At 39.0% G+C, this 25,640-nt stretch overlaps 1 long non-coding RNA gene across 3 annotated transcripts in view; it reads right to left on the reverse strand.

The window, feature by feature from the left end:
• The window catches only part of LOC117874306, a 104,683-nt gene that overhangs the window by 61,881 nt on the left and 17,162 nt on the right, over positions 1-25,640 (reverse strand). Inside the window, exons 2-4 of one of the 3 annotated variants that reach the window (XR_004644936.1) lie at positions 21,221-21,294; positions 10,674-10,839; positions 8,083-8,173 (exon numbers count right to left, since the gene is read on the reverse strand). This is a non-coding gene — a long non-coding RNA (uncharacterized LOC117874306). Of the gene's footprint in view, positions 1-8,082; positions 8,174-10,673; positions 10,840-11,887; positions 11,928-21,220; positions 21,295-25,640 lie in introns of those variants that run through there. The other 2 variants (XR_004644937.1, XR_004644938.1) reach the window with 2 other exon arrangements.

Raw genomic sequence — 25,640 nt, forward strand, 5'->3', positions numbered from 1 at the left:
CTGGTAGCTAATGGAACAGTCCATCAAATACATGGAGAAAAGACATATAAAAAAACATATAATGCCAATCATTACAAACTAGCAATACTCACATTCCCTAAGCAACATCGTTCTGCCATCCCCTTCCCCCTGTTTCCACACTCGCAGAAGCTTGATGGTTTAAACAAAAGTTTATTGTCTTGCTTATTTATCATACAATTTACATGTATTTACTCTTCTCTCTCCCTCTCTCATAGAACCCTGTAATTTCATTTACTTTCTTTCCTCTCTATTTTTTATTTTCCCTTTCATTTGTATTCATATTTCTTCTTCCTCTCTCCCTGTTTTTTTATTTGAAAAAATATAACCCTTCTCTGTTTTCCTTTTCCTTTTAGTATCGCTACAACTATAATCTATATCTCTATAATTATTCCTTGTTCCTTCTATTTCCCTTTTCCCTCCATTTTCCCCATCTCTTGATTTCCTTCATGTTCTGTTGTCTTGCCCGCACATCCCAGTGTACTCACTTTGCTTCTCCTCCCCTTTACTCTATTTGTCTGTACATATCTGGTGCACCAATCACTGTGGCTTATATATATATATAATTTATAAATAATGCCTCTCCATGGCTATAGGTGTTTTCACGGTACTTAGAAACACCCACCAACAAACATATCCACCAAAATAGTACCATATAACATAATGGAGTAGACTGCCCAAACAAGTTCCATTACAAATCACCACCCATTAATAACAGGATCAAAAATCCAGAAGCACCCATTAATAACAGGATCAAAAATCCAGAAGCAGAGAACAAGAATTAAGCCTCATTGTTATTCTGACTATCTTTCTCTCTACTTTCCTCTTTGCATTTTTCATATCTTGGCCTTCTTCAAAGGCGAATAGTTACAGGGGAAAGAAAATTCTCCAGCCATCATGCCACTGCCTTTACTGCGAAAAGGACTAGGCAAACTGGTGCACCTTGTCCTCAGCTCGAAATGGGGAGACATGAGTATTGATTCTAATCCCCTGTGGAAGAGAGGTCCATGGCTAGTAGCTGTTCATCAAAAGTGCCTAGTATCCAATTCCTGCAAGCTTTGTCCTAGGCACTGTCAGCTGAATCATCTCTGTAGCTCACAGTACTCTTGGGATGGTGGAGCAAAGGCATCAAAGGAATCCAACTGTAGCCTATGAAGGGCCTCATTGAATGAAGAGCCAGCACAATGCGTGGAACATGAGTGTCATATGCTTTGTGTACCTGTTCTGCTCAGGAGATTGGTCACTGCAACTTCTATGTGTCGTCCATAGTCAGTCTTAGGTACAGAGTACATTACTAGAATACAGCCTGGAAGTAAGAAAGAATGGGTCACAACGGTCAGATCTCTATCCAAAAAGAGTGAGCACAATCCGTTTAGCCATAGATTTAAAAAAAAAAAAAAAAAAAAAGGTTTTCTGGCCACTGTTGGAAGAAGGCCATGCCAGCCCAGAGCTGAGTCCAGCATGCATGAACTTCTCCTGAGGATAAGGGAGTGGACACCCTCAGCAGAGGGAGCAGTAATATTTTCTGCTAGATTCTCAGAGTGCTCAATCTCCATCCAAGTGCTAACTTCACATCTCTTTGCTGGATGGTAAGTACCACCTTGCTGGTGACAGGTAACTCTGTCTGGGGGGGAAAAAGATATGGTGCCTAAACTGAGAAGGTTTGTATTGGGACTCAACTTACATTTTGCCTGGTGTTTCATTAAACAAAAGCATCCACTGATTTTGAAGAAAAAATAGTTTAATTTTGCAGGCTATTGCTCCTGGCTTCACTTCCTAGTGGAACAAGATGCTTTTACAGGAGGAGACCTTCCAAGCCAAGCACAACTGACATATGGCACAGCTTGATACTTGTTCTCTATATCCTGATGGCTCAGCCACCGAATTTGTCACATTCTTTCTGCTTCTTGAATTTTCCAGGAAATGCTGTGGTGCTTACTACTTTTAAGAGTTATTCACAGCAAACCTAAGAGTCTGCAGAAGATGCTGCCAATGACATCTATGAAAGTCACAGGACCTGATTCAATAAACTGCACAGTACATCCAGTCTGGAGCCTAAGCAAAAGCATGGAAGTTCTAAGGCAGTGGTGGGCAACAATGAGGCCTGTCAGAGTAATCCGCTGGTGGCCCGTGAGACAGTTTGTTTTCATTGACCCTCCACAGGCACGGCCACCCGCAGCTCCCAGTGGCCACAGTTTGCTGTTCCCAGCCAATGGGAGCTGTGGGAAGCAGAATGAGCTGGCTTCAACTTCCCGCAGCTCCCATGGGCTGGGAATGCCAAACTGCAGCCACTGGGAGCTGCAGGCAGCCGTGCCTGCGGACGGTCAATGTAAGCAAACCATCTCACGGCCCGCCAGTGGATTACCACCACAGGATGCCCACCACTGTTCTAAGGGCTTCAAAGGCCTCAAACTTACTTAATTTGTAATACTGGGAGGCTGTATGAAAATGAAAGTGAACCCATATGAAACACAGATAATTTTGCTTTTGAGCACAGGCATGAGATACAAGACTAGGTGACTTTCATCTGAAACTTCTCCAAGGGCTGATTCTGGTCTAGCACACCTATGACTAGACTGATATTTGTGCATGAGTGCTGATTTCATAATGATTTTTTTGGTGACAGCCTATCATGCCATGGCAGATCTTCTCAAACTGATTAGCTAAGACTGCCTCAAATGAGAGAACTGAAAAGCAAGTTACACAGGTGTCCCTCACAGTCACAGGCGGTAACTCAGAAGCTAAATTTTCAAACAAAAAAACATGGGAAAAAAGACCCCAGAATAAATTATTCATTGCAAATTCTTTGTTAAGACCTAGTTGACAAGTTTTACAGACCCTTAACCAACTTACCGGACTAAAACTTCCTATGTGCTAGCTAGGGTCCAACATCTCCTTTTCAAATGTCTGTGCTCTAATGCATGACAGAACATATAACAAAGGATATATTTCAGGTTCCACATGGAGAAAGGGTACAGCACAACAGAAGGGAATGTAGGCAGGGGAGTACCCAACACTAAGGTTCATTATTACAACAACAACAAGGAGTCTGGTGGCACCTTAAAGACTAACAGATTTATTTGGGCATAAGCTTTCATGGGTAAAAACCTCACTTCTTCGGATGCATAGAGTGAAAGTTACAGATGCAGGCATTATATACTGACACATGGAGAGCAGGGAGTTACTTCGCAAGTGGAGAACCAGTGTTGACAGGGCCAATTCAATCAGGGTGGATGTAGTCCACCCCCAATAATAGATGAGGAAGTGTCAATTCCAGGAGAGGAAAAACTGCTTCTGTAATGAGCCAGCCACTCCCAGTCCCTATTCAAACCCAGATTAATGGTGTTAAATTTGCAAATGAATTTTAGTTCTGCTGTTTCTCTTTGAAGTCTGTTTCTGAAGTTTTTTTGTTCAATGATAGTGACTTTTAAAACTGTAATAGAATGACCAGGGAGATTGAAGTGTTCACTTACTGGCTTATGTATGTTACCATTCCTGATGTCCGATTTGTGTCCATTTATTCTTTTGCGGGGGGACTGTCCGGTTTGGCCAATGTACATGGCAGAGGGGCATTGCTGGCACATGATGGCATACATAACATTAGTAGATGTGCAGGTGAATGAGCCCTTGATGGTATGGCTGATGTGGTTGGGTCCTCTGATGGTGTCACCAGAGTAGATATGGGGACAGAGTAGGCAACGAGCTTTGCTACAGGGATTGGTTCCTGGGTTGGTGTTTCTGTGGTGTGGTGTGTAGTTGCTGGTGAGTATTTGCTTCAGGTTGGGGGGTTGTCTGTAAGCGAGGACTGGCCTGCCTCCCAAGGTCTGTGAGAGTGTAGGATCATTTTCCAGGATAGGTTGTAGATCGTGGATAATGTGCTGGAGAGGTTTTAGCTGGGGGCTGTATGTGATGGCCAGTGGTGTTGTTATTGTCCTTGTTGGGCCTGTCCTGTAGTAGGAGATTTCTGGGTACCCGTCTTGCTCTGTAAATCTGTTTCCTCACTTCCCCAGGTGAGTATTGTAGTTTTACGAATGCTTGATAAAGATCTTGTAGGTGTTTGTCTCTGTCTGAGGGGTTGGAGCAAATTCGGTTGTATCTTAGGGCTTGGCTGTAGACAATGGATTGTGTGATGTGTCTTGGATGGAAGCTGGAGGCATGTAGGTATGTATAGCGGTCAGTAGGTTTCCAGTATAGGGTGGTATTTATGTGACCATCACTTATTTGTACTGTAGTGTCCAGGAAGTGGATCTCTTGTGTGGACGGGTCCAGGCTGAGGTTGATGGTGGGGTGGAAATTGTTGAAGTCCAGGTGGAATTCTTCAAGAGCCTCCTTTCCGTGGGTCCATATGATGAAGATGTCATCAATGTAGCGCAAGTAGAGGAGGGGCACTAGGGGACGAGAGCTGAGGAAGCGTTGTTCTAAGTCAGCCATAAAAATGTTGGCATACTGTGGGGCCATGCGGGTACCCATAGCAGTGCCACTGACTTGAAGGTATAAGTTGTCCCCAAATCTGAAGTGGTTGTGGGTGAGGAAAATGTCACAAAGCTCAGCCACCAGGTGTGCTGTGGCCTCATCAGGGATACTGTTCCTGACAGCTTGTAGTCCATCCTCATGTGGAATATTGGTGTATAGTGCTTCTACATCCATGGTGGCCAGGATGGTGTTTTCAGGAAGAACACCAATGCATTGTAGTTTCCTCAGGAAGTCGGTGGTGTCTCGAAGATAGCTGGGAGTGCTGGTAGCGTAGGGTCTGAGTAAATATAGACTAACACGGCTACCCCCTGATACTTGAGTTTATTATTAGTGGCCCCACCCTGAAATTTGTTGAGATCCATCAAATCCCATTGAATTCAATGTGACATCTATGCTCTAAAATGATTAGAAATGGGTATATTCAGTGGAATTTGAGGGGACCTCCCAAGATGTGCTCAGCAGCATTATGTATCTACTGTGTGCCTTTCCAAAGCACCTATCCCATTCCTTAGTATCTTATGCCCCACTTCAGGAAGGTATTTAAGCAACACTTAATTTCAATAGGGCTACTTATGTGATTAAAGGCAACAGAGAGTCCTGTGGCACCTTTAAGACTAACAGATGTGCCACATCTTAAAGGTGCCACAGGACTCTCTGTTGCTTTTTACAGATCCAGACTAACACGGCTACCCCTCTGATATGTGATTAAAGTTACTTGCATATTTAAGTATCTTGCCTCAATGTTCTGATTTGCAGTACAGAGACTCAACAGTATATGAAGTCAGAAACAGGCTATAACTGCAAAACACTTGAGCTTCAAATTTGGTTTTGTCCAGTACAGAAATTGGGCCAGGCACTAATTTGGATTCAGGTTTGGCTTCTGTTCCCTTCCACTCTCCTCCAATGCGGAAAGCTGATTGGTTCTAGGGTACTGATTCAGGTCCATCTCTAATAGAAAGGTACTAATCATAAACATTTGAAATAGACCTATTGCCTGTGTTCCTGTCACTTGGAATTCCTGCTTAATGCAGTGAACTGGCTTGAAAGTACTGCAGTCCTGTGTCTATTGCATAGTTGTGTACTTATCATATAAAAAAAGAGTATCTATGGAAAGCATTTTTCCTTAGCTTTCTCTGTGACAAACAGCAAACCTGAAAAGTCTTTTGCAGGAACAAACCAATGAAATCCAACTTTTTATATATTTTATGTTTCCTGCCTCCATGCGATTGGAATAAACTGTAAATTAAGTGTTATAGCACTGTAGTTTGGTTAGATGTGATGGTTTAGAAATGTGGTTTTAGTTTGTTATAACATAATAGCAGCTTTGCTTTGTTGTGACAGTAGCAATAAAATAAAGTTACTACAACATATAATGCCGTAAACAACCACAACTAATGTAACAAAGCAACAAATCAAACAGAACTATACACACCCAGCACTTTGTGGGCAGATATAATTATGATCTGTGCTTAAATTTTTTAAATTTGCAGGTTTCCATTTTCAAACGAGTCCTCTCCCCTGTTCTCTGAGGCAAACAGCAGATTTGGGATATTGTCATTTAGAGGAGAAACATTTTCATGCATGGTTAATAATTGTAAAGCATAGGCTACTTTTTTAATAAGTAAAGATTTCTGGCAGCTCCAAAAGCCTTGTTACTATTATGTGTTAGTCACAGTTTATGCACATCAGAAGTCCAGTGGAAGGTTGAGATAGGCGGAGGGAGTAAAGATGGAACTCTTATTTAGGTATGAAAGGATTTCCATTTGTTAACAGATTTGCCTATAAAGTATGCAATGACATTTTCCTACTATGCTATTTTCATGCCTCCTGAGATGCCAGGTTATAATGCAAAACATCTGAATCATTAACTTTATACAGTGATTTAAAAATATGTGTAAAATACATGGTAATGTTGCTTCTTTTAAAACATAAGAACCATATAAGAAAACAACTTCCTGCACTATGTCGCATACTCAGGATTCAGTTGTTTAATTTGGGTGGAAAGGGTTCAAGCTTCTGTCTTCATTACATCTGGTGGCAATGTCCTAGACTCCTGCAGACAGACTCTTTGAGACAAATTCAGCATCTAGTTACATCAGAAGTCAGTGAGGTTTCAGAGGTGCAACTGAAGCTAAGATCCAGCAAAGCATGAAAGCACATACTTACCTTTAAGTATGTTCTTAAGTAAAGTGCATGTTTATGTGCTTTGGCTTGATCAGGGTCCGAGGCACAATTTGGTCCCTATAAACTACATTCTCATGGTCCTCAATACAAATTCTCTTAGCCTCAATGCTCTGAAACAAACTCGCTCAACCTCAGTGCAAATGCTTCTTGAAAAGATTGCATGACAGACAACTGCTAATATAGACCATGAGATGAGAAAACATTGCAGCACAAGCAGAATCCAGCAAAGAGAGGGTTAATTCTGTTTATAGACTTGTTGAAGTTTTTTGGTTGGTTAAAAAGCTGACAGACTGCATTACAGCTAACATTCTCATATTGATTATACCATTTCTAAGCCTGCCCTCACTGTGACAGGAGCGGCATAATTAGTTTTTTCCTTGTTAAATATTTGTAAATCATTCATACTTTTATGGGTTACATAACCTGCCTGTTACCCTTCAAATAATCTTCTTGTAACTTGTTTAAACATGAAATATTTCCTGTAGTGTGGTGTCATTTCTGTCCTTCTGAGCAAATACAGTGTCTGAAACAACTTATTTAACAAAAAGACAGAAAACAAAACACAAACAAACAAACAAATAAAGGAAGAAGGAGAGCCAACAGGAGTGCTACAGTTCCATCAAGTAAGTCTGTAATGGACTTTATCCAAAAGGGACAAGAAAACATCCGCTGCTGCTTAATCGCTCTGAGTGAAGTTACAATTCTGTGCCAGCTGTAGAGGGTAACGATAACAAAGTTTATAAAAGCTACTGTGGTAAAGCCTACCAACGAGGAGTTTTGAAATAGGTAACAAGCAATGGCAATGCATTTAGTATGCACCAAGTCCCTGATTCAGGAAAGCACTTAAGCACATGCATATGTCCCACTGATTTCAATGGAATTAAGTGAATGCTGAAGTGCTTTCCTGAAGAGAGATGCATATACTGAATATCTGCATGGTGTAAGGGAAAAACAAAATACCAAAATGAACTGATAGATTTTTGCACAGAACCGTGGAAATGCTTCCACAGTTTTTCTACTAAAGTACAGTTGTTCTAGTAATGATAAGGCATATGTGCAGATGCTAACACACATCTTAGAATGTATGCCATAGCAAGACAATGGTAGTATTTTTGTGGAAAATTATGTAAAACTATAGTTTGTAATTAGTGTTCATATAACAGCTTTATTACACTAGCTAGAGTACAATCATAGTTTGTCAATCAAAAATATTTATTGTAGATATTTTCCTCGATTTTAAGAATCTGATCTCTTATGACATATTCACATCTCTCATTAGTATTAATGGAAGTTGCACTCATGATTAGCAATGGGTGAAGCTCAAAAAGTTTGGCAGTTTTGTCCATTTCAGATAAACATTCACGGGTTGGATGTCTGGTACTTCCTAGTTTTGAGAGGATCAAATACCTGAAGAAGAGCATTTTTCATGGTATTTCAATATTTCCATCCCTTTTCTGTACCAAGATGTGCTCAGGCAAGTGAAAATGTGGTGCTGAGGCTGGGGGGAGGAGGGAGAGGAAGGATTATATACTAAAAACATTGGTGTTATTTTATATCCTTTTTGTCTTCACATCATTTTTCCTTCTAAACATTTTGAGTTCTCTCACTCAGATCAATGTCTCACAAATTTATCATGTTTGATCAGTCTCATATAGGTCAGACCTGCAATTTTGCTAGGAACAACTGTTCATACTAATGAATTCCTTAGTATCAGTTTATTCATAGCTTCACTGTATCAGTTAGAGATGGTCCTGGACTAAAATACCAGATGGTAACCCCAGTAATCATTGATAGCATTCCGAATCCAAAGCTAGGGTTGGATCAGAGTTTTGCAACTAGCACCTATTTTTATGACTGGCAATACCAAAATTTTGACTCTAACCTGAAATTTTAGGTTCAAAATCCACGTCTGGATCTGTAACATGCAAGCCCTTGTCTCTAAAAAGGGCAGAACAAAAAGCCCAGATCTGAATACTGCCCAAAGCCTATGAATCTCAACTTAAACTGAATATATGCTGAATCACAAAAAAGGGTCTGAATTCTGTTAAACTTTAGGATGTTAGAAACCTGGACATTGATCTTCTTCTGGGAGATGGGGTGGGGGAAATGTAATATTTTAATTGTATTGTATTTTTGAGTACAAGCAGTTTAATTCCATTTAAGGCATTTATTTATATACTGCACATAGTAACTTGAAAATATTTGTATTTTTTAACATGAATAAAATTCACAATTCCAGAGTTATCACCAACGATCATTTGCACCATGACCAATGGTGATCCTGCATCTAATTTCTTTGACAAGTTAATGGGTCTATTAGTTTCCAGGACACAGAATGTGTAAAAGCCCCAGATTCATCATTGGCTAGTCTGAGAGGGCAGTTATCCTTGAACAGTTCCATCAACTTGTAGGATCTAGGAAGGATGCTTTATTCAGTATTGCATGGATCACCCTTTTTTCACCTATCATCCTATTTTGTTTTGATCAGAAAACAAAGAATCTATACATAATTAAAGAGATAATCACATTGCCAACACTACAGAGCTGTGTGTGCTTTTGCTCAGATATAGTAGTATTCATATGATGTTCAGCAGATAAAGTTACTGACACAAATTTGAAGAATTAAAGTATTAATTTTCTAACTCTGCCATTTATTTTATATGAGATATCAGAATCCATTTAATAAGTGTAATAAACATTAACTCTGGCAGTTATAACACTATTCACTAGATTAATACAGGGTAATATTTTTAAAAATGCCAGTTAGATAGTTATAAACAGTTGAATAGATATTTTTCAGACTCACTGTATCTAGACAGTCAGCCTAAGCCTTGAAAGCAAATTCATAGCCAGAAATCAATATTTCCCCATTGATTTCATATGCATGGAAAGCATTTTGCTAGTACAATAAGAAAGTGAAGATGTGTCAGCAATGGAATTTCCATTCTTTAAAGCATGTGGTTTTTTTAAAAAAAACAAAACAAAACAGTATTTCTTCAGATTTCTACAACACAAACCTTCCTACCAGATGCCTATCAGGTTATCCTCCATGGGTGATTTGACAACTTTACTATTTGGAATTGAGGAAATTCTAGTATGCTGGGACTTAATTGTTTTTAAGAGTTACAATTCATTAGCACCCTAATTCTTGGGCATCAGTTTACTGTGCTGCAGTTTTTATCCTCTCTGTTTTGAGGCTGTGAACCCTAGACTACATATTTAAGTCGTATTCAGGCACTAAATGCATTTTATCACTGCTGCCTACTTATCACTCCCGAGATAAATTGGCAATGCTATACACTGGATATTAAATTCATTGGCATCAACTCTAGCATCAAAGCAATGATATTAAAGTTACAGTTGAGAGGCACTGACCGTTTGTGATGAGAAACTACCAGAAAGGATACTGAGCCACCTGAGACAAGGAAAATGCAGCCAGGTGGCCAGAAATTTTTCAAAGACATGCTGAATGACAGTCTAAAAGCATGGGGCAGCTCAAATTATTCTAGGAACAAGCTGTAAGCAACACAGCTAAAGAGCAGGGCTTAGTTCACTATGATGCCAAGATAAAGATGCCGAGCATTAGACAGTACAGACGTATGTGTATATTGTCACATTCAAACTAGCTTTTTAAATATTTTGTATCCAAACAGGAGAAATCAAGCACAATGACAATTTCCTGTTAGTTCAAAAACAGAGATCAGTTTTTCTCAAAGATCTTAAATCTGTTCACTCGTGGGACACTGGCTAGTTCCCAGGAGCATTTGCTGTGGGAGCTTGTTTGCTTCCAGGATTTGGGGGAACCCACTAGGGACCACTGTGCCAAGAAAGAAGGAGGGGAAAGCAGCCAGATAGGGAAGCTGAGAATATGGCAAATATCCCCCCCACACACACACACACACGGACATACACTTCTAAAACTCAAAAATCTGAACTTTTCTGATGTTTGAAAAGAAATCTGATCATTTCTTCCCACATTATTTTTCATTTTTGCTCACCTCTGGACAGGTTCTGCCTGGAACCACAAACTAGTGCCAAAATAACTCACGACAGCAAGCAGTGCCAAAAATCTCAGAAGGATCCCTCTTCTCATGATATGTCCAGCCAAATTTTGTGTACCCAAGTAATTCAGAAGGCAAGATTCACCAGTACGCTCTGGCCACTCTGGAAATGCAAAACAGCCATAAATACAGATTAGCTGGCCAGCACAGCTGCATTTACATAGAATCATACAATCATAGAATATCAGGGTTGGAAGGGACCCCAGGATGTTATCTAGCCCAACCCCCTGCTCAAAGCAGGACCAATCCCCCACTAAAACATCCCACCCAGGGCTTTGTCAACCTGACCTTAAAAGTAAAGTCAGGCCTTAAAAATCTCTAAGGAAGGAGATTCCACCACCTCCCTAGGTAACCCATTCCAGTGCTTCACAACCCTCCTAGTGAAAAAGTTTTTCCTAATATCCAACCTAAACCTCTTCCAGTGCAACTTGAGACCATTACTCCTTGTTCTGTCTTCTGCTACCACTGAGAACAGTCTAGATCCATCCTCTTTGGAACCCCCTTTCAGGTAGTTGAAAGCAGCTATCAAATCCCCTCTCATTCTTCTCTTCTGCAGACTAAACAATCTCAGTTCCCTCAGCCTCTCCTCATAAGTCATATGCTCCAGCCCCCTAATCATTTTTCTTGCCCTCCGCTGGACTCTTTCCAATTTTTCCACATCCTTCTTGTAGTGTGGGGCCCAAAACTGGACAAAGTACTCCAGATGAGGCCTCAACAATGCTGAATAGAGGGGAATGATCACATCTCTCGATCTGCTGGCAATGCTCCTACTTATGCAGCCCAAAATGTCCTTAGCCTTCTTGGCAACAAGGGCACACTGTTGACTCATATCCAGCTTCTCGTCCACTGTAACCCCTAGGTCCTTTTTTGCAGAACTGATGCCTAGCTATTAGGTCCCTAGTCTGTAGCAGAGCATGGGATTCTTCCGTCCTAAGTGCATGACTCTGCAATTGTCCTTGTTGAACCTCATCAGATTTATTTTGGCCCAATCCTCTAATTTGTCTAGGTCCCTCTGTATCCTATCCCTACCCTCCAGCATATCTACCACTCCTCCCAGCTTAGTGTCATCTGCAAACTTGCTGAGGGTGCAGTCCACGCCATCTTCCAGATCATTAATGAAGATATTGAACAAAACTGGCCCCAGGACTGACCCTTGGGGCACTCCGCTTGATACCGACTGCCAGCTAGACATGGAGCCATTTATCACTACCCATTGAGTCCGACGATCTAGCCAGATTTCTATCCACCTTATAGTCCATTCATCCAGCCCATATTTCTTTAACTTGCTCAGAAGAATACTGTGGGAGACCATATCAAAATCTTTGCTATAGTCAAGGAATAATACGTCCACTGCTTTCCTCTCATCCACAGAGCCAGTTATCTCATCATAGAAGGCAATTAGGTTAGTCATGAATGACTTGCCCTTGGTGAATCCATTCTGACTGTTCCTGATCACTTTCCTCTCCTCTAAGTGCTTCAGAATTGATTCCTTGAGGACCTGCTCCATGATTTTTCCAGGGACTGAGGTGAGGCTGACTGGCCTGTAGTTCTCCGGATCCGCCTTCTTCCCTTTTTTAACGATGGGCACTACATTAGCCTTTTTCCAGTCATCTGGGACCTCCCCCAATCACCATGAGTTTTCAAAGATAATGGCCAATGGCTCTGCAATCACATCCGCTAGCTCCTTTAGCACCCTCAGATGCAGCGCATCCGGCCCCATGAACTTGTGCTTGTCCAGCTTTTTAAAATAGTACCGAACCACTTCTTTCTCCACAGAGGGCTGGTCACCTCCTCCCCATGCTATGCTGCCCAGTGCAGTAGTCTGGAAGCTGACCTTGTTTGTGAAGACAGAGGCAAAAAAAGCATTGAGTACATTAGCTTTTTCCACATCCTCTGTCACTAGGTTTCCTCCCTCATTCATTAAGGGGCCTGCACTACAGGTGCTTTATATCACAAGAATGATGCAAAGCTGCCAGAGTAGTGATGAATCTGGCTCACATAGTTCAGAGGAACTCTGGATCAGCTTGTGAACTTGTGTGTGTCTTTCTGAATACCAATGATTTGTTCAAGTTTCAGTCTCATGCAAATTTAAATATTCAATATGATAAATCCTTAGTAGGGTTAATATTGAAAATGCCAACATACTGCTAACTATGTAAATACGACCAAAATAAGGATAAAGTAGTAACTTTCAGAGTTAAGTCAGATTTTTCTCATCTCTGAGAACAGTGCAGAATTCATGGCATTACACTACCAGTGACTCTTTAATGAGTGGGTAGTAAAAATACCCGCCTTTCTGAATGCCAGGGGATATCAAAAAGTTACTCACTTCTGACTCAGTAATTACCCACCAAAAATGTAGATCAAGTGGTCGTCACCCAAATTAGTACCTGCCAAAGAATGCTTTTGGCAAGGTTGTCGTCTGAGAAACAGGAAACGAGTTGCAAAATATTATTAAAACTTGAAAATAACAGCTTTAAGGTGTGAGCTACCATTCAAATAGACACAATGGAGCAGAGACAGGAAATGGAGAATGCACAGGAACTATGTAGAGAAGAGGGTTTAGGGTTGGGAATTGCCTTAAAAAAACCTCCCACATTTTCATCCCATTCTTCCACCTCCCATCGGACTCTCTGCAGTGTAAGTTATTGTGTCTGGAAGACACATCATAGCTACTATACGAATGAACTAAAATGGCTCTAAAATGTTCAGGGTCATGCATAAATGAGGAAGAGAGTAAGGATGGCCCATTGATTTAGGCACTAGCCTAGGACTTGGTACACCTGCGTTCAAGTCCCTGCTCCTCTCTAGGCTTTCTATGCAAGCCACTTAGTCTCTTTGTGCCTCAGTTCCCTGTCTGTAAAATGGGGATAACTGCACTTTCCAACCTCATAGGGTGCTGTGAGGATAAATACAATGAAGATTGTGAGGCACACAAACACTACAATATTGAGGGCCATAAAAGTACCATAGGTAGATATTAATAATATATATTTTATCTGTTATATCATAGATAATAATAATTGATATTGGAAAATTGCATCTGTTGAGAAGAACAAAAGTAGGCAGGTCACTGCTTCTGGTGTTTCAGCTGCCATTTAACAACAAATACAATCAATAATGATCACTGTATACAGAACATTTTACCTCCAGGTACTTTACAATTATCCACATATAACACCTTTAGTATGCAAACATCTGGTGTGGAAGGTGGCAACCAAATGTCTTACAGCAAACTGAACAACAGAGTAAGGAGCAGATTTTTTCCATGGACATCCCGCTAGACCCTCACAAAAAGGACCCAGGGATATATTTCTGTCTGCTCTGGCTGGACAGCACCTCAGTCTTAAACCTATATCTAAGAGACTTGCACACAGTAAATCGTACAGAACTCAATTTTTCTGCTACAGAAGGATGACGACTGAGTCAGTCCTGCCAAGATCTGAACCTTTAGTTCCAAGGACTACTAGTGTTTCAAACCCAAGAGCTCCTTTGTACACACACATAGCACTAGCACTGGCATTGATGTAACACAAATGCGCTTAAGCAAAAATGGTACTTGATAACTGAACATTCCAGGTATCTACATTAGCTTCTTTGACAGAAACTCAACTTGTAGACATCATCATTTATGGATATGCAGGACTCATCAGATCACTGTAAATATAAACTGTCTTTTCCTTTCAGTCTATCCATCCTCTTTGGCTTGGCTTGCTCATACTATAGTTCTCTTTGTTGTTTGCATGTGTCTCTTATTCTACTAGACCATGGTATACTAACTTTAATATTCCATTGTATACTATGCTGTAAACCATTACTGACCCCTACATAGTAAGTTAGACTTCCAGTCTTGCAATAAATCAGCACAAGAAGGAAAGCTATCTTGTAGCTCTCACATAGTCTCAGTAGTATGAATTCCAAAGTGACTCCAAAAGATGCAAGCTAGTGAAAGGGTCTCATCTCATTTAGTCCTCAGAATGGTGGGCATTCCTGACTGACTACAGTCTTCCTTCTTGAATCTTCTATTACAACTGGTGGGTGTTCTCAGAGCTGGGTATTATGTAGAACTTTGCATATTAAAAGTATCCCAAAGAACTTAGCCTCAATTAATTAATTTCCAGCAGTGAAGTGACTGCTTAGCCATTATTCATGCATCTTGGACAACAAACCCTATTTTATTGATACAAGGAATGTTGATTAGGATGCTGAATTCTAGAAAATCACCACAAGATCTTTCATTTTAACCGGGGAACCACCAGATATGAGCAGAAGGGACTTTGTTTAACAACTCATTTGATAGGACAGCACCCTTAACCGTGCAGCAGCCCTAAGGATGCTTTGTGAGCACTGGAGATCAGCCTGAAGTCTGATGTGAGACTTAAGCCTCCAACTTTTTAGCCCACATGAGTGAGTGCCTCCAGCAGAACGATACCAACATTCTGAAAATAAATGTGTGTATTCAATAAAGCTGACAGAGAACAGAGTAAGAATAAATAGTTGATTGTTTAAAATGGAAAAAGTCTAACAGTGGAGTGTTTCAAGGATCTTTATTAGGACTAGTGTTATTTAATATATTTATTAGTGACCTGCAAAAAATGGGGAGCTGGCAAGATTTACAGATGACATAAGATATTGAGGGTCATCAAGACAAAAGAAGATTAAGAAAATTAGGCAGATGTGCAGCATGATGGGAGATGAAATCCACTGTTGACAAATGCAAGGTAATGCATATTTGAAGGAATTATTTGAACTACTGGGATGCTATTTGAATTGCTGGGTTGTAAATTAACTACCCACTCAAGAAAAAGAAGTAGGTGACATGGTGGACAGCTCAGTAATAAAGCTGCTCGATGGGCAGCAGTGGTCAAAGAAGAAAATAAAATGTTAAAATGTAGAAAGAGCAGGATAGAAATTAATGCTAAAAATATTATGTCATTGAATAACTTGATGGTGCATTCTTATTGGAATGCTGCACCAGCCTATGTTCAACCCATCTAAAAAAAACCAAAGCCAACATAGAAGAGCATAACAAAAATGAAGGAGTGGAAGGAGGACAGACTGGTTAGTTTGGAGAACACATATAAGAGAGGACATGAGAGAGTTAATGACAGATATACAGCAGGTCAATTGCATGCTTCAAGTTACCTTGTCTCATAATACAATGACACTGAAATGCAACATTTTAAAAACAGATAGAAGAAAATGCATTTCACGTGATGCATAATTAACCTGTGGAACAGATTGCCACAAGATATAATTTAGGCTTAATAAGGGCTTAATATGATTCAGAAAAAAATAATTAGACATTTTTAATGATAATGAGAACATCAACAGTTAATTTGGCCAAGATGAGATATTTATAAGGAATGCAAACCCTCATGCTTCAGGGCATAATCAAAGTACTAACTGATGGAGGTTGGGAAGAAATCTCCCCTTTGGGCATTCAGGGGTTTCTTATTTGTCCCTATGTCCATCTGGTACTGGCTGCTATCAGAGACAGGATATTGAACTGGATGGACCAGTCTAATCTGGTGTTGCACTTCCCAAGTGACATCCTGACCCATTACGTTAAATGGCAAAACTTCCATTCACTTCAACGGGGCCAGAATTTTACCCTTTCTGTTCATAGCAGTAATGCTGGTGGGGGGGAGGGAAGGGGAGGCAGATGGGGACCGCACGAGTCGCAATGAATTAAAGCTACTATTGGGTGCATGTCTTAAAAGAAGAAAGCATCATCTTGTTCCCTGCATGGGGCCAGAATCTCCCAACTTTTCTTCACTCCATGGTTCTTACACCTATGCTGCTCACAAGCTGACCACTTTGTTATAACATAGATGTACCTAAAATGGTTGTAAGTTTTGCAAGAAACAGGGTGGTAGAATCTTGTCATTCTTCAAAAATATATTCTCCTTTTGTTGTCTTCTGTGTTAAATAATGAAGAAAGAGAAAAGCTATTGTTGCTTAAATCCTCCTTCAGAATGAGAACCTGATCTCTTGGGTGCATTTGAGAAACCTGATCTGCAGCTTCATAGAAGTAGAAGTTCTCTGTAAAAATCACTTAGTTTAAAATATGGCCCACCCAAGCACAAGCATCTTTCTCCTTCCTCTCTTTTTATAGCCATCCAGTTAAGGGAATGTCTGTAGTACAGAAATCTGATTCGACTATTAATATGTAAACAGAATTTGACTGGCTCTTCTTTTGTGCTTATTGCCAAGATACAATCTGGCACAACAGTTTTGTTTGATAGACAGCCCTGGCCTATGCTTGTCAACTAGCCAATGTAAAATAACATTATTACCCTATGATCTTGAATAAGACTGTAAAATATTTCAGTTGTGTGACACATATGATTAAAAGATTTTTGAGTTCTTACATGTTTACATAATTAACACTGCATATTTGTTAAATGAAGGTATCACTATCACCTTTATTACCATATCCCTCCTCCTCCTCCTCTGTGATGTCTGTTTCTTATGTAGCCTCGGATGTGTTAACTTTTCAAAGACATCAGAAAAAGGAGTCTGTGTCTCTGCGAGACTTCTTTTACTTCTGTGCAATTCTAATAAAAGGTATCAGAATATCAACCCTGGTCACAGCCTTCAAAAAAATCTGGTGAGGTCCAACTCAAGTAAGGAAAAGAAAGCACTAGAGAGAAATGGCCTCAAAGACCTGACTTCAGGTGTATTTAATCCTTCTACTACTGGTTTTAAAGTATTAAGTAGCCAAAGGCTATCCCTGGGTAGAAAGACGGTTCAGTGACATCCCTTTTGTAAATATGTAGCTGTTCAGCCTCCCCCTAAACTTCACATTGAAGTCTGCTCCTTTTTCAGATTAATTCAGTTTGAATACTGCTGACTGTCTGTCACTACAGTCATATGTCACTGGTGGCAGCTCAGAAAGCCTAACCCCTTCTGTAATGTCATTGCACACAATTCATTTTTAAATGCAGCGTAATAGTTTAGGGATACCAGTAAAACAGTGAGGAGGAAAACATTTTCAGTTTGAAGGGTGTGCAGTGCAGTTTATAAAACTAAATTTAGATGTGCCACACATGTTTCCCTGTGATTAACATATACAGTGTAGGTAAGGTTTGCAGAGTTTATAATAAATTAATAATAAAGGGCTAGTTTCATACTGAATAGTACCTCATTCCTCAGGCTGTTCCATTGGTTTCAGTGAATTCCCTCAAGGAATAAGGTAGTACTTAGCATGACTATCAGAAGCAAGTCCAGAATAACCACCAGAACAGAGATAGGCTCCATCGGCCCAATTAGGAATCAGAGTGGGCTTTTGAACACCCTGGAAGTTTAGAGCTAGGGGTCTGGTTCAGCCCATTATAAAGAGAGGTCAGCTGCAAGCTGTGAATACCCACAAAAGGGTATTTTGGCTGTAAGGATTTGACTCCAGCCCATCTACAAAGGAGTACTTGGGTTAAAATATACATTTACAAAATGTTTGACATCTGCATGTAAGACCCCCCACACCCCCGCCTCCCAATCACACATTTTATGGTCCAAATTGTGCTCTCAGTTTATCTTCTGCAACTTCACTGATTCAATGAGGTGCCATGGTGAAACAAACAGTAGAATTTGGCTCTTTAAACTTTAAGGTTTATGTGTAATTTAATGCAAAATATTTTTAATAACAAAACATACAGTATATGCTGTTACCTGCCTAAAAAGCTTCTGAAATTAGGCCTAACGCTGCTCCAAATTTCAGTTTTCTGGCTTTCTGATTTAATTCCAGCTGCAATAGTAAACATCCTCCCCTGTTTACAGCTCCATAAATAGTGCCTTGTATTTTCTGTGACAATGCAGCTCTGGGCTGTCTCTGTGATCATTTATTTTATATCATCCTTAAGTTGCCATTTATTTACGTTTCTTAAAACAGCTACCCCATTAAACGAATGGCCTGCTTTGTTAAGTCATGGTCAAGGATGTTTCCTTCAACTTATCACATCTAGAAATGCCATAGTCAGAAATGCTTTCAGGCTATTTGCTAAGAAAACTAACATAAGCTTCTTATCAGAAAACATTACATTTCCCCGAAAGGTGAACTGTTCTGTCAGTTATTCAGGCCATGTGAAATTCTATGACAGGTCACTGCACAGAAGTTGATGGCACACTGTGGTCGCCTCGAATGTAAGCCAGAGCCTTCAGCTACATATGACTGCAGGTAGTGACACAGAAGCAGCAAGCCTTTTCCCTCTGTCACATCTAACTGTGGGTTGTATTCTGGGCATAGATTGGAGGGGGAGTATACAGGGGGCTTAAGGCTGCATCAAGAAGCATTGCAGATTTAGTGATGAGTCCTGTGTGTTAACATCCAAGGTTCAAGTCCCAGCAGAGTCGGGCAGGAGAACAGGCTGTTTTAGACTTAATGCACCATTGTGCTTTCAACCTACTGCAAGAAATAAAGCCAGAAGAGAAGCTATGCATATTTCCAATACTCACAACACAGGCTTCATTCTGCTAAAAACAAAATCAATATTAGCAACTGCATACTAACTACTAAAAGTTTAATGGAACACACTGGAGTTCAGATATTTTAGTTATTTTCCTTAACGCAAGCAGCTAATTTCCAGTTAGAATTCCACTAGTTAAAAAGGTTGGTCATGTCAGTAAGAGGTGAGGAATAGCCCTCCTGGGATCAACACTGTACACGCTTTGTATTATACAAATTTGCATGAAGCTTATGAACCTTCAGGAAAAGCTCTCCATAATGAAGCTAAAAGCTCTGATTGGCACAACACTCTGATTTTTGTGGGGTTTCAGTCATTACAGCACTGGAATCTGCACCACTAAATCCCGATGCATTGACATACATTGTGGTGTAATAACATTCTGTGTAATAACACAGAACACACAGAAACAATTGATTTAAGCAGGCTTCCCTTGTGCATTTGCTGAGTCCCCACTAGTTACAAGGATTAAGACTACAGAGAGAGCTAGACATTTAACAGACAGGGGAAATCTGAAAAAAATGAAAAACAACCCCCTCACCATATATTTTTCAGAGAAATAATTATTTTTAACCTTTTCAGTTGAAGACATTTCTGTTCTTTACACTTTATTCTAGTTTTGCTTTCTCATCTGGTTCTCAATTCTCATCTAGATTTGCTCTCCCATATTTCCAGGACAGTGTTTTCATTGCATTTTTGATCAGTTACCCTGAGAACGTAGAGTGTAAAGTTTTGAAGCAAAGCTTTACTATCTGACGTTTGGTTCCTGCCCTCAGGAGTTTCAGTCATGTGTCTTGCTACAATGTTCTGTTTTGCTAATAGGTGTGTACACATCATTTGTGCTTTACTCCTGTGGAGAAATGGCCAGTCTGTAGTAAGAAATAAATATTTTATGTTTTTTTTTTTTATAAAAATGCCAGCTGCTTTTATTTTATTTATTCAAATTTATATTAACCATAGCTGTAGGTGCTCAGCCTATGCTCTGGGTTCCTATCCCCAGAAGGACTGTCCATGGATATAACCACCTAGTCCCCACTGTGCTCCCTCTTCAACAGCCTGAGAAAACAGAAAGAAAAGATGGGCTTTCCATCATGACTGGAAGATTAACCAATTTGGGCTCTGATTGACCAACGCAGGGAAGTGTGTTCCAGAAGCTTGAACTCCTTACAGAGAATGCTTTGCCTCAGCTGGTCCTCCTCATTTATAGGGTAGTGGGCTGAAACTTGAGTCCCTCTTCTGATCTCAACTGTGGCAGTATCTCTCTTAGCTTCCCCATCTTATAACCCTTTCCTATTTCAGGACAGCTATGAACACCCTGTGTTACCAATAGCAATGCCTTGTGCAAGCCAGAAATTAAGGTTACTTGCACTGCTATCTGATTGCAATGTTTCTCTTCAGGAATAGGAAATAACACTATGAGCAGGCAAGTCCCTCCCCTGTGGACATTCTTTAAATGTTCTTCAAATACGATCTCCTTTTTGTAAACGTGTGTAATACTTCCTGCCTATGCATGATCACAGTCCAAATGAAAAAACCCCACCTCTGTCCTAAAAAGAAATGACACCAGACCTGATCAGGAAACAAAGAAACTAAACTGATGCAATAATAGACAAATCTTCAGCAGATTTTACATACGATTATTAAAAGTCCTTCCCCTTTGCTATATATTTGACAATGCATATGAAACCTCAAGTCTGAGACGTATCTCCTTTGCTCTCAGTATTGCTGCCTGTAACCCATGAATAAGTAAATGATTAAGAACATTTTAGATTTGGCATTGTCAGATATACTACCTGTCTCTTTTTGTTTCAGTCATGCTTCCTATTCTTACCAGTTTAGACATTTTCTATGTCTTCAACCTTTTCTCATCTCCACTGAGGTAACACAAGACATTTCAGAATCCCCACAAAAGTCAATTCAAGTCTGCTGTATCTGATCTATATGGGTTTATAGAACATTTTACCTTTAATCGAGACATTCCTCTCTTGCCTCCATGCTGGTTACAGCTATATTGTTACTCACCACACTAAGGCTTGGTTATGCTTGTTGTCTGCACGTACAGGACAGCACCAATGAGTAGGATTTCAAAGTGAAATCTGTTAAAAGTGGAAATCTCCAAATTAGCTCATGAATGTTACCATATGCAGAACTCAGTAAATATATCACTGATAAATCACACATTTTTACCACATGTCTATAAAACCATGATTATAATAAATGTCTGCTTAATTAATACATTAGGACATAAAGCCATTTATTCTCCTCTTATTTGCTATCATTCTCCCTGTTCTGATTTAATAATGCAAAAAGGTTTCTCAGATGCCAAATGGTGGAAATAATAAAAATACATTCATCACTGATATTGAAGGCAGACATGCCTGGCTGTGCTTCTGGCATAGCAAATGCAGCCAAATTTCTTAACTGAAAGGCGAGTGATGTTTTACCTAAACATGTTAAAAATCAGGTCTGCAACAATACAAAAAAACCCAAACCAAAACAAAAAAAAACCCCAACCAATCCTGTAAGATGCATTGGGAACACAGCAATAGAGGTGTCCAGAGTAACCATTATTACAATATGGAAAAAAAAAAAAAAAGGGAGGGGGGGGGGGAAGCTTTCAAGACAGTTAAATTCATGAGGGCTACAGAGCCTCAAATTGAAATTATCTCACTCTGTGCTGATAAATAAAGTAGCTCTGGTACCTAAATCATGACACTAACTATACGTTTCGATTTTTTTAAGTAGTGATTAGGTGGATACTCAGGGGAACCCACTAGCCTTCACAGAGATAACAGACTCAACTTAATATCAACTTAAAAAGAGACTTGAATTCTAACCAATCTCATGTAATGAATTGCAATTCTATAGCTTTCAGAGGGGAAAAAAAAAGATAAAAAAGCGATGTGGCTCCATTCTCTAACTTGCTGTCAGGAAATATAATTTGTGCTCTCGGTGATTCACCTAGCTCATATGCAGCATGCAAATTTATTTCCCTAATAATCAGACCTGGAGATTGCCCAAGAGGATTAATAGCATCATTCCTTATGACCGCCAGGATATTATGCACCTCTGACATGGAAAAATTGTGTTAGTTCTACAGAGAAAACGCAAGGATATTTGTCCTGCTAGACAATATAATAGGCTGGTGCATCATCAGATTACAATGTCATTTCAAAAACCTTGAATACAAATAATGTACAGTGGGGGAAATGTTGGTACAACCTCCCTTAATTCAGTAGCCTTGGATTCACATGTATTTTTTTGCTTGTATGTTTTTTTTTCCATTCTTTCCCTATTATAGTTTGTGGAATATTGTACGCAAAAAATAAAGATATTTTATATTAAAATTATATCTTGTTGTTGTATAGGGTATTTCTTTGAGAATACCCTATACAGACACTGTAAAAAACAAAACCCACTGCTCTCAGTTTTACAAAAAGCTAAATACACAAACATCTATATTATGTTGTATATGTCTATAAGAATATGGAGCACATTTATTGGCACAGTTTCTTAATGTTTCATTCACAAGTCAAAGCAATGTATTTTGCAATCACTGGTATTCTCATAGGGAGAACGTTAATTTTTAAAATCTTTTTAAATGAGTTGGTCAGGAATTTTCTAAAAAAAGAAATGTTTCCTGCTGTACTTTAGACCAAAGAACACTGCCTTCGAGACAAGACAAAATTTCATTATTATGCGCATGGGAGCTATAAGATTAGCTCCTATTGCTGCCCCTAAGGTGGAGCAGCAGGAGGAACCAATGAGATGATGCTAATGTGCATGTTAATAGTATTCTCCTAGAAGAAGTTAGGATAATTAAACATGTACCGTCTCTTTAAGACAGAACTGCACACATTTTCTTCGGATGGGTGTTTACAAGATTTCCAATTTCAGGTCACAGCCATTTCTGAGATTGCTTAAGAAAGGGATGGGAATAACTTATCTTATTCATGTATTCAAAGAACCTTATAAAATGTGCAAAACATAACAGTTTTAAGGGGCAAAACATGCATCTTATCTTGACAGACCTGCTTTATTATGGGTAGTGTTGTATACTGACCTAATATATTGAATATTTTTAAGCTAATATACCTTGTAGGAAACCAGCCTTTAATGTGATGGATTTTATAGTAGCTCATTAGGGTGTGTTTATATAACCTGATACTAAACACATTTCCAGATTCATGTTCCTTATTAAAATTGTGAGCTGTATTGATTTTTAGTTGGAACAGCAACAGAGTCATTTTTACTATTAAGAAAGGCTGTTCAGAAGTTATTTTCACAGATCACAACTGCTGTGACACAAACAGTGCACATATCTCTCATCTTTCTTTACAGCCTCAATTATATGAATTGTGATGCATTACCCCACCTGCTTCTCCATTGGTGGAGCAGTTCTGTTAGATTGTTAAGAATTCAAAGGGGCATTTTTTATTCATGGTTTTGTTATTTTGCTTTTAAATATAAATTCAAGACAATCCTCAAAATAGTATTTATATTTTATTTGGTAAAGAAACATGTGTTTTTAAAACCAAAATACCTTCATGCCTCTGCTTTTCAAGTTTCCATAACAAACCTGGCAATATTTACACTAATATACCAAACACAAAAACTTAGCATTCCCAGTGGTATAAAAAATAATAACTTTCACATGCTAATGTCTCCATTTTGTAAACCAGTCTTCAAAGGTAAATCTAATGTTAGCAGTAAATAGAAATGCTCCTATATTTCTCTGAGGGATCAGGGGGAAATAATGATCTTTGAGGTACATTAAATAGTTTAAATTATTGGGAGGTCCTTGTTAGAAACAAAATGTGAGAATAAAAAGAATAAAGAAACTGTTCCCTTTCCTGCAAAGTTAGGGCTTTTGGAGGCCACCCAAATTTTAAATGCAAATATTTAGAGAGGAAGAATCACTTCTGAGACAAGCAAATCATAAACTTATTCTTCTTGATTTAATTAACAGTTAGATAGTACAATCTAGGTTTTTTTTACAAAAAGACACAGAAGAGTGTGTGTTCATTACATTTCTACATTTTTAAAATCAACCCTTAAGTCTTCAACAGGGACAAGGTTTGAAATTAAATTGCAACATATAGAAACCAATTGATTTAATATAGCCACTTGTGTGCTTTCCTTTTAACTAGACTTGTTAGTTTTGCTATAATACTAGAGAAGCAGTTCAGGAATTTCAAGTAATTGCTATATTTGGCCTATGAAATTTTAGGTCTGAATTGGTTCTCAGAAAGGAGAAAATTTTCCTTTATTTTGCCCCTGGCATGCTATTCATTATTAAACATTAAAGTTGTGTCAATTACTTACCTCCATAGTTGATTATTATCCTGGTTATTCTACCAGCTAATCAACCCTTCTCTAAAACATATCTAGCAGTGGGTCTTAATAGATATACAGAATATAATGATTTGTGCAAATTTATTTTGTTTCCTTTTAACCACAGAAATTGGTTGATTATTTTAATCCACACAACCCCCAAATAAGAGCCTATCTTGATTTACCAATTTATTTTTAATCAATGTTAGCCTGGGTTTTTAAAGTTTACTCTTCAGTCAATGTAAGAGATTACACTGGGAGAAAGGAAAAAAAAAAGATGTAAGTGTTTCATATACTTGCTTTAAAAAGGGATGAAACTAACCTCCCGGAGAAAGACTTTGTTAGTATTAACAGATTCACAGCTATTCTGTTTGAGGTGCAATTATTTTACCATTATTACACACAAGGCTTTTAACAGAACAGTCATTCCCTCCATTTAAGCAGTGAGTTTTATAATTTATTACATCTCTTTGGTCATCAACTCACTATACAAACAGTTGGTCACCAGTGACCAATTACATTAAGGTTAAGCAACATAACTTTAAATTAGAAATAAGCTAATGTATCTTCATCAAGGGCCTGCTGTGTTTTCACTGCTGTTTATGAGATGATACTAAATGTGGATATGGAGCACGCTCACTGGGACCAATTCCTATCGGCCTGAAAATGGGAAAGTCTTGAGCCTACTCAGGTCCAGAGCTAATTAATGGGATAACATCTGCTTTAAGCATTCCGCTGTAGTAATTTCTATCAACTTCACTGTGAAGGTGCATGGGAAACGAACAGAGAACTAAGTATCTATCTTGAACCACATTAATCTGTAGTGGATATGAAAATGTGAATTTTAATATTGCTCTCATCTTTAGGGGGTTGCGAGGGGGGGGGATTTTTCTTGTAGATTATATGGATTTTTTTCTCCCCCATGGAGAATATCCTAAATTCAATCTGCACATACTGCTTGTGGTTTTGTTCATTTTTTGTTTTGTTTTGTTTTGTTTTAAAGAAAGGGACACAGCAGCAGATGAAGATGACCATGTGTCTCATCAACAATCAATTTTATACAGGAGGATGTTGAAGTGGGTTTATCGCATTACTTAAAAAAAAAACA

Source organism: Trachemys scripta, chromosome 3 (genome assembly GCF_013100865.1).
Source record: "Trachemys scripta elegans isolate TJP31775 chromosome 3, CAS_Tse_1.0, whole genome shotgun sequence".
Classification (NCBI taxonomy): domain Eukaryota; kingdom Metazoa; phylum Chordata; order Testudines; family Emydidae; genus Trachemys; species Trachemys scripta.